Source organism: Tenrec ecaudatus, chromosome X (genome assembly GCF_050624435.1).
Source record: "Tenrec ecaudatus isolate mTenEca1 chromosome X, mTenEca1.hap1, whole genome shotgun sequence".
NCBI lineage: Eukaryota > Metazoa > Chordata > Mammalia > Afrosoricida > Tenrecidae > Tenrec > Tenrec ecaudatus.
The window spans coordinates 78,032,045-78,045,981 of NC_134548.1; the positions used below are offsets into that span (position 1 = coordinate 78,032,045).

At 38.7% G+C, this 13,937-nt stretch overlaps 1 protein-coding gene across 5 annotated transcripts in view; it reads left to right on the forward strand.

Moving 5' to 3' along the window:
• Nucleotides 1-13,937, forward strand: part of EDA (ectodysplasin A) — a 511,214-nt gene that overhangs the window by 112,006 nt on the left and 385,271 nt on the right. The gene's annotated exons all lie outside the window — the stretch shown is intronic.

The following is a 13,937-nucleotide window of genomic DNA, read 5'->3' on the forward strand; positions in this document are numbered from 1 at the left end:
GGTCCCGGTATCCTGTATGTTGATCTCAGGTTTATATCTGCTGTTGTTATTCTCTGCCCAAAGAACTCCTTTTAGAAATTTTTGTAAAGCTAGTTCTATGAGAACAAATTCTTCTAATTTTTCCTTATCTGGATATATACTTACATCTATATTATAGTTAAGAGACAATTTTACTGGATCTAGATTCTTGGCTTGCAACTTTTTAAGAGTTTTGCTTTTATCATTCTATTGCCATTTTTTATGGGTAAGTGATCCGGAGGATTTCAAAATTTTATTTATATTTTATTATTTATTTTCCTTTTTGTATGTATAAAATAACACATATACAGAAAACCATACTATGTATAGTTGTATAGCACATCTCATCAAAACAGTGGCAGAATCCCACTAACTATCCCCCCACCATTTATGTGATTCTCTTTTCTCTTTTTCCTTTCACACCCATCCATCCTCTTTACCTTTCTGTCCCTTCCACCCGCCTTCCTCCCCTCTCCCTGTAACCTCATTATGGTCTTTAAAGTCTTATCTTTGGTGTGAAAACCATTTAAATTTTTCTTTTATAATGCATCATACTTGCCTTCACAAAGAGATTACTGAAGATAAGGGTTACAAAAGAAGATGTGCCTGGCTATCAATTGGAAGTTTCTGGGGTCTTAAAGGCTTATAGTCAAACAAGCAGCCATCTAAGTCAGGAGTCAACTAAGTCTACACAGAAGGAGCTCACCAGCATGTGTGATCCAAAAATGAGTATAATAAAATTTATATATGATGTAGGGAAAAGAATTAGAGCTTAAATTGTAAACACCCAGTTTGTAAAAGGCTGTGGTGGACTGTTGGAACCTAAAGTCCATATGCAGAGTATCCAGTCAGATTAAGCTTCTGGCAGATCCCCTCTAGTCACAGGGGAGGGATTCAGATAACTTTACTCTTAGGCAGAGATTATTAAAACTTGATTATGTTGAATTGAATCATGGTATAATATTAAACTTGGTCAGTTGACCTAACTTGTATTTGCTCTAGGCACAAGTATTTCTCGCTTGTTCCACAAGGGAAACCTTTTCTCTAGCTTCTAAAATATTGTTAGCAGTCTTTTCTTTCTTACTCATTATTTTAATCTTTATATTATTATTGTTTGCTTCTTTGTATTTCATTTGTTTTTATAGTTTCTGTTAGGTCTCTCCATCTATGAAGCACAGAAGGAGTTGATGCATATAGAAAATACTGATGCAATGGTTTATTGGGAATGAGGGAGGGGCTGGGGAGAGAGTTTGAGGGGAATTGGGGAGCAATCAATGAATACAGGAGGGATGAGGGAGCATTAGAACTGATTATGTATATAGAACTCTTGAAAAGTGATTTAACTATGTAAGTGTATGATAGTTAAATGTTATAATAAGAAAACTACTGAAGAAGAAGAACAAGAAGAAGGAGGAGAAAAAAGAAACAAAATTTGACCTATGGTTACCATGAATGGAAGAAGAAGAGTTTTTGATTAGGGGACATTGAGTTTATTTTAATGGTGGTGGAACAATTTGGAGAATTATCAATAGTGGTTTTATAACACGATGAGTATAATCAATGGCACTGAAATATACATGCAGAATTTGTGGAATTGGAGAATGTTTTGTTTTGTATATTTTTGCCACAAATGAAAAAAAAATATTTCACAACAAACATTGAGTACAAAGAAGAAGAAAATTTTCCAAAATTGATTGTGGTAAAGGTTGTAAAACTCTTCTCGATATGATTGAATAATTGAATTGTATGATATGTGGATGAAGTGCCAATAAAACTGTTAAAAAAGAAGGAAGAAACTGTCTGCTCCCATAAGAATTTACAACCTCGGGAGCAGGTCTACTCTGCCCTATAGGGTGGCTGTGAGACAGAATTATCTTAAACGCTTTTGATTTTTCCTGGAGTAGGTGTAGAGTTCTATGATTATTGACAAAAGTCATGTAACCCCTAAAGATATAGAATATTTATGTCTTCTCAAAATGTTTTCTTATGCTTCTCTTTAGTTAACCTGCCCTACGCCTACCCCAAATGATATAATAAAATATGCATTTTTATGATATTTACTTTGCTGAACATAGTGTCTTCTACTTTTGTACATGTCTTGAGGTATTTAACAGCCTCTTCATTTTTGAAAAGGATGCATAATATTCCATTGTGTGCATGTACCAGAGTTTATCCTTTCTTCTACAGATTTTTTTATTGTTTCCATTTTGCTACTCTAGGAATTACTACAATATGCATGGGTTTGCATATGTCTGTTTGCACTTTCATTAGGGTATATACCAAGTAGAGAGATTGCAGGGTCATAATATATTTGTACTTAGCATTTGTTTAAGGAAGCACCATACTGATTTCCAGAGTGGTTGTATAATACTGCAATCCCACTAGCATTGAATGCCATTCTCTCAACATCCTCTCTAGCATGATCTCTTTTAAAACAATCCTTAAGAGTCTCAGTGTGAGGTGGTATCTCACCACTGTTTTAATTTGTATTTCTCTGATAGCTAATGAATACAAACATTTCATTATGTGATTGTTGGCCAGTTGGATGTCATTTTTAGTAAATTGTGTATTCATGTTTTATACCATTTTGGATTTAGTTATTTCTATTTTTTGTTGTTGTTAAGGTATTCTAGTTTTCTATAGATTTTTGAAATTAGTCCTTAATCAGATATATCATTGCCAATTTTTTTTCCAAATCTGTGAGTTTTCTTTTCACTCTCTTGATATATATAGATATCATATTTTAGAAGGTTGCAGTTTTCTATTTTCTTGGTATTTTTCATTATGTTTCATAGCATATTTATGTCTTGTATGAAGGTCCTTACATTTGTCCCTGTGCTTTCACTGATGTTCTTTATGGTTCTATGGTTCATCTTTTGATCCTTTAAATTTAAATTTTTTGTCTATAATTATCCTATAATTATAATTGTATAAATAACCTATCACAGTGCAATAGTTCAAACATATCAAGAAGGGTTGTACAATCATTGCCAAAATAAACTTTGGGACATTTACTTTCTTCTTATGCCCCATGATATTGATGCCCCATTTCCCCTCTCCTACCCTTCCTTGCCCCCAGGAAATCATTAATCTAGTTGTCTTCAAACATATCCTGATTCCCCTATACAGATAAATATATAAAACAAGGGCTAACAACCAATAAGGACCCAGCAGCAATGGCCATATAAAACAGATAAAGACCTCAATCTAAGACAAAGCAGAGAAAGTTTTTAAAAATATATAGAATACATTCACATTATATCCAGTGGAAGATCAAATAACAAGGTGCTACATCCCAGCCTAAGTACAGTTGCTAAAGTTCACTTTAAAATGCTCTTTGTCTGATATTAAGGTTGTTATCACTACCAGTCTATGTGTAGTGGGAATTCACCTGGGAATCAATCCACCTAGGGATCCTGCAGATGGATTTTCGGTTACCACTATAATCCATAGGTTTCCACAAACTGGGTGTTTAGATTTTAGGGACTAGCACCAATTCCTCCTCTATGTTTGTATCTTATTATTTACATCCTTGGTCACACGGGCTGGTATGCTTCTTCAATATGGACTTAGATGATTCTTTTCTTAGTTTAATCCATCTTGAGCTTTTGTACATCGTGTGAGGTACGAATCCTGTTTCACTCTTTTGGAGGTGGGAATTTAATTTTGACAGCACCATCTAATAAAAAGAGTATCTCTTCCCCCACTTAAACAACATCAGGTGGTATAGTGGTTATGAATTGTGCTGCTAGTTGCAAGGGCATTAGTTCAAAACCACCAGCAGCTCTGCAGAGGAAAGGCAGTTTTCTACTTCAATATAGAGTTACAGTTTTAGAAACTCACAGGGACAGTTCTACTCTGTTCAATATGGTCACTATGAGTCAGAATCAAATCGATGGCAATGAGTTTAGTTTTCAGTTTGAGCCCTTCATCAAAGATCAGGTGTCTATAAGTTATTCATTATATTTCTGGGTTTTCTGATCCATTCCATTGATTTATGTATCTGTTGTGGTACCATACCAAGTAAGTCTTCCTATCCATGAACACAAGTCCACAATCACTATATTAAGTCTTCCTATCCATGAGCTCTAGTTGTATAGTGGTTACTCATTGGGCTATGATCCACATGGTTGTCAGTTTGAAACCACCAGCAGCTCTGTGGAAGAAAGATTGGGCTTTCTACTCCCATAAACAGTTACAGTTTTAGAAACCCACAGGGGGTCACTGTGGGGAGCAGAGAATGAGAAGAGAAAAGGATAATGTCTTCCTTCATAGGGAGATATAATCAACCATGTGCTCACTTTAAAGCAGCATAGCTATTAAGGGAGAATCTGTGGGAACAGTATTTATAGAAGGCTAATGTACTTTGACTTTACCTCTAATTTACCAAAGTGGAGGCTTTCCTACTGTGGAATACCAGCTTTCCAGTTTCCCTCTAATTTAGGGAATATAGTCATATTTCCTTCAGTGTTAGTTTCCCACATTTACCCTTTCTGTATTTAGTTAAAAATTTAATAGTGCAGAAGCTACATGGTTTCTTTTGATGTCTCTTATCTTTCTATAGAAGCGGCATGAGACTGTGAGTATCAAAATTATGATAATGAACAACACAGTCAAACTAGAACTTAAGCTATGTGGAATACTTTGAATCCAACAATGCAGATCCAGCCCTTCTGTACCATCCATCAATTGTTTTATTATCTTTGAGCTAGTGAATCCTTTAAGTTTATCTTTGAATGTATAGAAAATATCATTGTTACCTGATTAACATCTAATGAAATGTTTCCCTTAAGCCCTTGCAAATGTTTTCTAATCAAATCCCAGTCAGGAAATGTCTCATATATGGGTAAGGGGTTGCATAGAAATCAGTTATATTCCAATCACATTTTAACAATAATTGGTGTTACCAGTCCATAGTTTGATCTTCTAGTAAATGAACAGTCTCTTGTATACAGTACAATCATTTTTGCATAAAAATGTTCCGTTATGAGAGAGTTTTAGAATGTCTCTTCGGCAGCATCAACAATGTCAGGAATGATTCTGAGTATCAGGATGGCAGCAATTGTCATTCTCATGAAACTGCGAGGTATTCTTGATGTTTTGGTTAACATCAGCAACAGGAAACGAAGTCTTGGGTTGTCTTCCGATTCTCCATATCACTCCATCAGCTGCTCCTTCCTTCCTGGTCCTGGGCTGAACTTGTTGCCAAGGGGTATCCATTTACTCACTCCTTCACCTGAACACAAAGCAAATAGCCCCTCCCAAAGACTGTTAGAAAACTCAGACCCCAGACTCCACTGTCATCCTCTCACCAGTTCTTCTTCTGATCAGCTTTCTCTGTAGGCGTAGAAATGTGTTTATCAGACCTAATGTTAGAAACTATTGCTAGGGAGAAAAAAATTTTGAGTTAATAGAGCTAGATGAAACTTGTCATGTACAGAATTGCATTTTCCCCCTTCTGTTTTAATAATTGAGATTTTAGAGTGCCATGTGCCCGTCAGCAAGGGCCTGACCCTTGAATTTTAAGGGATACTGGTTAGTGATGAGTATTCCAATCTTGATCAAAAAATGTTTTATAGTTATATAATCTGTTGTCAATAGGAGACTTATGAGTGAAAGGGTGAAGTTTACCTGTCAATCATGTCACAGCTTGATGACCTCATTTGGAGGTGCTAAGTAGATAAATAGCTTGCTGGAGGCATGACACTCGCTCACTCCCCAAGAGACTATCTATGGTAAGGCACATGGATCTATGCTGATGGCAGCAAGAGCCCTGGACCTGGAGGAGCCACGTGGAGACCCACGCCAGCACTGAGATGCTTCCACCGTCACGGAATGCACATGACTATTCACCCACTAGCCTGTGATCTTCCTGCGTTTATTGTCATTGCATGTGTTTTGTCAGTACAAAGAGGACTTTATAGATTGGTATTGGACATATGGGCTAATATCGGACTTATGGACTTGATCTGGGCAGGGATGTTTTCTCAATATTCAATTGCTTTTGTATATAAGGCTCTTTTTAAAAAAAATTTAAGGTTCTTTCTTATATACATATGAGTGTCTATGAATTTGTTTCTCTAGTCTACCCAGACTAACACAAACTGTGAAACTGTTTGCTGTTGTAAGCAGAGCAATTGTCCATTTTTAGATGTATTGGAGTGCCCATCATGGTGAAATAGGACAGTAAATGGATGATGATATGTTTTGTGGATTCAGCGGTCATGGCTGACATCCATAAAAATCTTGAGAAAGTATCTATAGTAATGTGTACAGCTCCTAGACATCCAATTGAGGTTATATGAGTGACATCCATTTGCCAGAGTGCATTTGACTGATGTCCATGTGAATGCTCCATCGGGTCTCTTGCTAAGTGAGGTTATTGCTGACAGTGAGTGCACTCTCTATCGATTTGTCTGGCTTGGGTCCATGTTAGATGATACCTTTGTCTTAGGCTAGCAGCATTATTGTGCAGACTTTGATGCTCAGATTTTGGGAGTGTAAGAGTAGTGAATGCCTTTTGGGTTAAGTTTTCTGCTTTGGAATTTCCCATAGAAATTGGCACTGGCAATTGAGTGTGTCCCTTCATGTGTCCAATAAAGAGAGTATGTAGACATGACCTTATTTGAGTTTGTAGATTGATGAATGAATTTACCAGTGTCAGAGTGCAGATCTACCTTCAGCTTCACTGCTTCAATGGAAGAACACATTTGTACTGCATACAATGAATCGCTGATTGTATTGATAGGGTGATTTGCATCTTTGAGTTGGAAAACTTCTGTTTTCTGAGCAGAGGTATAACAAGTTTGAGAGCGTTGAGAAGAAGGAGCCTAGTAGGCCGCCATGCAATTACTGGAGGCATCTGTAACGCAAGTGAGGCTCCCTCTAGCTGCTTATGGGATGAGACTAAGATACACGGAGTTCTTTTTAGGGACTCCCAGAGCTTTCCTGAAGGGTACTGACAATCTAATTTCCCATAAAATTCAGCTAATGCTATCTGAAAAGTTATGGAAAATTCGGGTATATGGCAACATTATGACTATCGGATCATATCAACTCAGTTGTCGGCAATGATGCTGACCTTTAGCAATCAGCTGAACTATTTGTTTTCAATAAAGGCAGACAGCTTTGTGGCCAGTATTGCCTAGATGTAACCATGCTAGAGGCTTATTATTTTGTGCTAGCATGGCAGTGGGGGTCATAGGCGGGTGAAAAATTACAAGATTAACACTTATATCTGGATTAACATGGTAAGCCTTTCCCTGACTGATGCGTTCTACAAACAGCAACTCTCGGTGAGCTTCAGGGATGAACGCTTAGGACTATTTAGCTGTGGGTCACCTTTTAATGTGTCAAAAAAGTTTCTGAGCTCTTCTATGGGAATACTGAAACGTTTTACCAAATTTATGTCTCCTAGTAGCTTTTGAAAGTGATTTAACGTTTTTAGATGATCTTTCCTTATTTCAAGTTTCTGTAATTTAATAGTCATCCTATTTACAATTGTCCCCAGATATGTTTAAGGGCTGATGGTCCAAATTTTTTTAGGAGCAATTACTAATGCTGCCTGAGAGATAGCGTCTCTGGTGTGAATATAAGCTTGTTGTAGCATTTCATTATGAAGCGCTGCTTTTAAGCTATCATCCACATAGTGGATGATGTGTGCCTCAGAAAAACTTTCCTTGACTGGCTCTAGAACTTTGCGTATGAAAAACTGACACATTGTGGTGCTATGAACCATGTCCTGAATTGAGGTTTTTATTTGAAATCTTTTAGTTGGGGCCCTATTGTTTAACTTGGGGACTGTGGAGGCAAATTTATCACAGCAAGATCTAAGTGGAGAGTGTAAAGACAACCTTTCAAATCTATGGCTATTAAAGACTACCATTTTGGGATCATACTAAGTGAAGGAGAGCCTGGTTGGAGGGATCACACAGGCTGTACAATTGAATTAATGGCTCATAAATCTATGAGCATACACCAATTACCAGTTTTCGTCTTAATTACAAATACAGGGGAGCTCCAATAGCTGAGAGTTTCCTCCTTATGACCTTCTCTTATCAACTCTTGAACTAACACATGCAAAATGTGGAATTTCCCTTGAAGGAGGAACCGCTGTTCCACCCATAACAGGTCATTGTATTTCCAAGATGGTTTAATAGGTGTGGGCCTCATAACAGCAGTCCTGATTAAAAATGTGAATTTTCTAACACATAACAGTTACGTTTAGAAGCAACCTCAATTGGAGGAGGATCTCCTTTTTTTTTTCCAGAAGCCTCCCTCTTTATATCCTATTTTCTTTATCATGTTGAAATGAGAGGTAATGAGCACAACTACAGGCTTAATTAAACTGGACTGCCATTCAGGCCCTACACCCTGTAGGTTTTTATGATTCTGTCATACTTTTTCCTGGTTAACTTTTCCCACTCCATGTTGCAATCAGCAGGCCGTTTTGAAAATAGTGGCCACTCCTTAGGCCACTGTTGATGGCTCATTGTTGTGACCTTAGCTGCAGAATTCAAAATCCTAAAAACCTTTCTTCCCCAATCTCTAATTCCATGTGGGGACACTTTTGCTTGACCACAATGGCGTCCCCAAATACTGCATGATCTGTGAGATCAGATTGCTCAGAAGCTCTTTCCCAAGTGGCTTTTATTTTACCAATAGAAATATAAGGAAGCAAGTTAACTGGCTTAACCAATCTTCCTTCATTATTAAACATGATAGTCTAGATTTAGCCACTTCCCTAATTTTTTTCTTGATAATTTGAATCGATGACTCCAGTAACTACATAAACACCTTGAGAGTTTAGGTTGGACCCCCAAATACAAGTTTTAATAGTTACTGGTTTGATTACAGCTTTTCGCTTTAACTCATAACTTTGATCAATAACTCCAGTATCACTTTGAATGCCTTGAGTGCTTTGGTTAAATTTCTCTGATAAAAGCTGTATTACACTCTCAATCAGAAACTCCTGAGTGTTCGTTTAACAAGCTTCTGGGCACCCTTTAACCTTTTCTTGGCTAGTGAACTTTATACCGAGATAGGCCGGGCTCTGGAAAGCCAATTCTGGACCCACCATTTACCTCAAGACATTTGCAGCACTCCTTTGGAAAATGTCTGATCTTCCCACAACAAAACATTCTTCCTTAGGTTCGGTTTCTAATTTTTCCTTTTCTGCTACTTCTCTCCATACTTTTGAAAGCAAAGGAGCTTCCTGGCATTGTTTAATAGCCTAGCTTTTGGTTTTACAATTACCTTCCTCTAATGCATTATGCCTTCAGAGGCTGTAGTCCCCCGAAGGCATAGAGGCTTTGGTCTTGAGGTTTTGTTTAGAATCCAGGCCTTAGACAACAAATCAGTCCCTGTTTCTTCAGTTTTTTCCTAAAGCTTCATCACCTGATTCATACTCAGAGATTTTAGCTTGCTTTTCTAGATTTGGATAGCACATAAGACTTCTCACTAGACTAATAATCTTCTTTATTTTCCTCCTGCAGAGGTTCTAAAACCACCTTAACTTGACCCCATAGATATCATGTCTTCACAGGTATATTCTGCCTATCTCCTAATGATTTCTTTAAGTTTGTACCGCCTTTCTCCCAAGTTTCTAGATATAAAGTTCCTTTCTCTGGGAACCATGGATTATACTTTTATACTACTTATAGAAAACCTTTCATCTTTTTGTTTGTTACTCTTATGCCCTGTTTTTTCAGTACGTGAATAAGTGTAATACCATAATTTTCAGGTTTACTTTTACCTTGCCCCATTATCCTTTTTAAAATACTTATTATTATTAGTACTATTACTTATCTGCCAATCCTCCAACTGGATCCTCACTTCAAATAAGCCTTTTTTTTTTGGTAAAAGAAAGGAAGAACAAGCTGAGTTAAACCCTTTTGGGCCCTTTCCTTTCTGCTGGAGCTGTATCTTGCATCTGGTTCTTTGATCTTCGGTTGCAAAACCTGCCAATCCCAGGAGCTGTCAGTGGACTACTGAGGGAAGATACATTTGGCTGACTTTGGACCTCTGCATCCACCATCGGATGTCCCCTGCTACCTCTGCTTCATCATCCTACTTCCTGTTCATCATCTTCTATGAGTCAGAAGTCTGGCCTGAACTAGATTAGGCTTACCTATTTCTACAACTGTGTAAGCTATTTCTTGATATAAATCTATTTATATATGTAAGATGTACAAGCATCACTGGTTTTCCTTCTGAAAGCTCTAACAACCCAACCTAACAACACATATAAAGAGTGGTTCTAGAGAAACAAAATTGTAAATAGAAGTTTTCTATATTGCTTCTTAGGTTTAATTAGGCTTGAAGTCACTGAGAACATGGTATTTGAAAGTACAGATACATCTGATACTACTACTAAGAAGGCACTGTTAATCCATGTGTGAAGTAGCAAAACTAATACCCCAAATAGCTGATTGTAGAACACACCATCAATTTATCATACATAAGATCAAGATAAAGATGAAGAAAATGAAAGCAAGCCCATAAGAACCAAAATATGACATTGAGTCTATATCTTCTGAATTTTGAGAATATCTCAAGAACAGATTTGGCGCATTGAGCACTAATGACAAAAGACCTATTGAGCTGTGGAAGGACGTCAAGAACATCATTCATGAAGAAAACAAAAAGTCATTAAAAAGACAGGAAAGGAAGAAATGAGCAGAGTGCATGTCAGAAGAGACATGGAGTTGCTGAGAAATGAAACTCTGAATAATTGTGTGTTCGATATCTTTCTACAATTTTGAAATGATGAGAAGTATAGAGAAGTTGATTGGTCGAACTTGTTACAGCAGGCAAACTGTTAAAGGAAATAATCAGACTTACCATGGATGAGTGGACACCAGATCTGAATTGACATTAATCTCAGGAGACCCAAAACATTTTGAAGGCCCACCGGGCACTAACCCACCCAGGGGGAGGGTATTGGTTGTGTCTACACAGAATTGGAGCGTGCATACAGATGCCACCATGGCGTGCCACACCAGGAGGGCAACGTAGCACGTGAAGGAATGCATAAAAAGACTGGACTACAGGACCGGCCCCAACCAGAACCAACCTGACCCCCACCCTGGAAGTGTGTGCCACAAAGAACAACACTAGGGGGTGGGGGAGGAAATGACCTACGATACCAAGATGGAAACAAACCAAGAAGGAAAAAGAGAAAGAGGCAGTCATCCTAGACTCCATATAGGCACACCAAGCCCAGAGGATGAGGTCCCTGCATGGAGCTGCTAAAGCACAGAGAGGACTGTGGGACTACCAACAACTTAAGACATGCTGTCCCCTAACTGGAGCATATGGAGATAGGGGACAATAATGGGGACACATGGTGAGGAGATAGTGGGGGAATGGAGCATAACAGATCAGCAATAGGAGTAAAACTGAGCCACAGTGACCCTGTGGAGCCTCAAGAATGGACTTTGGACTTGGAGGGGCAGCCCCAAATCTCCCTTAGGACCATTGGGGAGGTTTTCATGGGGACCAGCAAAAGACATGGACCTATGTAGGGTTTTTCTTTTCTTTCTTTCTTTTTCCTCTCATCTTTTTCTCTTTTATTTTCTTTTATCAACTGTATGTTTTCTTATGGTTCAGACTAGGACATGGATGGTTTGCCTAATTATATGGCTCGGACTATGGGAGGGAAGCCTGGGGAGAAGGCAATGGGGTAAATGGTCCTGGAATATAGAGGCGGAAGAACGAAGTGGGGAGAAGAGTGTGTGGTGAACGGACAGCGTCATGGACAGGGGAACAACTAGGGAAGTGGAACCAGCATAAAGAAGAGGGTAGAGATCCTGTGAGTATTAGAGCAACACAAACCTGGTAGAGAGGAATCACTAAGAGCTGGAAGAAGGGGGAAAGTGATAGCAGGGCAGGAGGAGGCAAAAGGAAACAGAGGCAAGCTCTAGGAAGCAAAAGCATAGAGAGAGGGAGAGTAACAGAGGTGTCCACTTATGTAAATACATTAATCCATAACAATAGTTGTATTGGTCTGTGTACATATATTTATAAAGCAATACACTGAATTTGCAGATGGGCCTTGGCTCATACCTTCCCTCAATACAAGAACACTTTGTTTTAACAAATTGGAATTCTGTGATGCCCTCCCCCCCCCTCTCTCTCTCACACACACACACACACACACACACACACACACGATCGCTGAAGATTAAATGGGTGCATAAGCAGATGTGGTGAAGACAGAGGATGGTGCTCAGCTATTAAAGATATAGTGTCTGCGGTCTCAAAGACTTGAAGTTAAACAAGCGGCCATCCAACAGCAAAGCAACAAGCCCACATGGAAGAAACACACCAGCTGGTGTGATCGTGAGGTATCTTCTAGATTGGGCAACTGGCATCAGAAGACTCACAACAAACAGTAAACAAACAAAAATAAATTGGTGAGAATGGAGGGGCATTGTAGCGCAGAAACAAAGCCCATCTATGGACAATGGAACATCTCCCAACAGAGGCGTCGCAGGCAGGGGTTGGGTCACTAATGGGTCATGCAATGTACCTCTGATCCCTTGAGGCTTCCTCATCCCCCACTTGCTCCCCCTATCATAACCCCAGTGCCGTTTCCCAATCTAGACTAGACAAGAGCATGTACATAGGTTTAGGCGAGATAAAACTCACAACACATGGAACTCAAGAACTGGAATGGGAATAGAGATAATAAAAGGGTAGGGGGAAGGTGGGGAGAAGTGGTGAGGGAGGGGTCACTGATCATAATGAATGGCACATAACCACTCACCCCTATTCAGGGGGAAGAACAACAGAAACCAGAGGGGAAAGGAGATAGCAGTTGGTGTGAGATTTTAAAATAATTAACAATCTACAATCTATCAAGGGGCCACGAGGGTTGGGGAGGGGAGGAGGGAGGGAAAAAAGAGGAGCTGATCCCAGGGACTCAGGAAATGCAAATGTCTAGAAAAGAATGATGGAATATATGTATGAATATGTCAGATACAATTGATGTATGGATTGTAACAAGAGTTGTAAGAGCCCCTAATAAAATGATTATATATAAAAAAGAATGGATGCATACATAAATCATGTTATTAATGGCTTCTTAGCTCAGGTCCACTGTACAGTGGGTCCAGTGGGCCCATGAACCTATCCTGCAGTATTTTTCCTAGTTCCCAAATGCATTATTGGAATAGACAGATGTGGCAACTGGCAGAACCCCCATATTATATCACTGAAATGTGGAATAAAGACTATTCCGGCAAGAAGAGCCAAGTGGAAGCCATTAGAACTGTGCCTGCCTAGGAAATAGCAAACCAAAAGCTATACTGCATTCCTGGTGGGATTTCAGAGATTAGTGTCACTATCAAGGACTTGAAAGATGCCAGGTTGGTGATTACTACTAATCTATATTTAACTTGCCTACTTGCCCTGTGTAAAAATCATATGGATCTTGGTGAATTATTATGCATTATTGTAAACTTAACTCGGTGGTGAATCCAATTGAAACTACTGTTCCAGATGTCATTTCTATGCTTGAGTAAATTAATACTTCTGGAACTTGGTATGCAGCTAGTGATATTACCATTACCTTTATTTAATTTCCATTTCAAAAGGCCTCCAAAAGCAGTTTGCCTTCAGCAGGCAAAAGCAACAATGCATTTATACAACTCCTTCCCAGGTTATATCAACTCTCTAGGCCTCTGCCATAATTTAGGACCTTGATCATTTTTACCTTCCACAAAAAATCACACTGGTCCATTACATTGATGACATTATACTTCTTGAACCCAGTATAGAAGAAATATCAATGACTTTAGACTCTGGTAAAGGATGGGGGATTAATCTGACAAAAATTCAGATGCCTTCCACCTCAGTGAAATTTCTAAGGCACCAGTGGTATTGAACATGCCAATATATCTCTACTAAAGTGAGAG